This window comes from Crocuta crocuta, unplaced genomic scaffold, assembly GCF_008692635.1.
Source record: "Crocuta crocuta isolate KB4526 unplaced genomic scaffold, BGI_CrCroc_1.0 scaffold528, whole genome shotgun sequence".
NCBI lineage: Eukaryota > Metazoa > Chordata > Mammalia > Carnivora > Hyaenidae > Crocuta > Crocuta crocuta.
The window spans coordinates 638942-639511 of record NW_027530010.1 but is presented as its reverse complement, the minus strand read 5'-3'; the positions used below and the strand labels follow the sequence as shown (position 1 = coordinate 639511).

General features: G+C 73.5%; 1 protein-coding gene across 6 annotated transcripts in view; it reads right to left on the bottom strand.

Moving 5' to 3' along the window:
- The window catches only part of UBAP2L (ubiquitin associated protein 2 like), a 40232-nt gene that overhangs the window by 39367 nt on the left and 295 nt on the right, over nt 1-570 (bottom strand). The gene's annotated exons all lie outside the window — the stretch shown is intronic.

The window sequence follows — 570 nt, the reverse complement described above, 5'->3', positions numbered from 1 at the left end:
CAGCCGTGCCCCGGGCCGGGGCCCTGAGAAAGCAGGCCGGGCGGTGAGAGGAGCTGACAAAGAGGCCGCCGGCGGGCAGGGGCCGCGAGCCCACGCGTGGAGGATGGGAGGCTCGCCCCGCTCGGCGCCACATCGGGAGCTCCCGGGGCCAATCGCCTCCTCACCTCCCACCCGGAACAAATTAATCCTCCGCACTCCGAACTGAGGGCCACATGGGGGAGTTTGGGGCAGCCCCCCCCCGCCGTCCTCCCTCCCCCCGCCACCCCCAAACTAGGCCGGATCCGGATCCGAGAAGGCCCGCAGCGGGCTGCAAAGCGAGGCCGGCCCCCGCGGCGTCCTCACGGCAGCGGCCGGGCCAGAGAGAGCCCTACCTCAGGCGGGGCCCAGGCCGCGCTCGCTCGCGCTCTTCCTCGCTCTCCCCGCTCAGGCTCTAGCCGCATGGCCCCCCCCTCCGGCCGCCCAAGCCCCGCCCCGGCCACGCTCCCAAATCGAGGCCCCGGCTCCGGCGCGGCCCACTAGGCCGCAAATCCAACCATAAACAAAACCTCCGGCGGCCGACTTGGGTTCGGG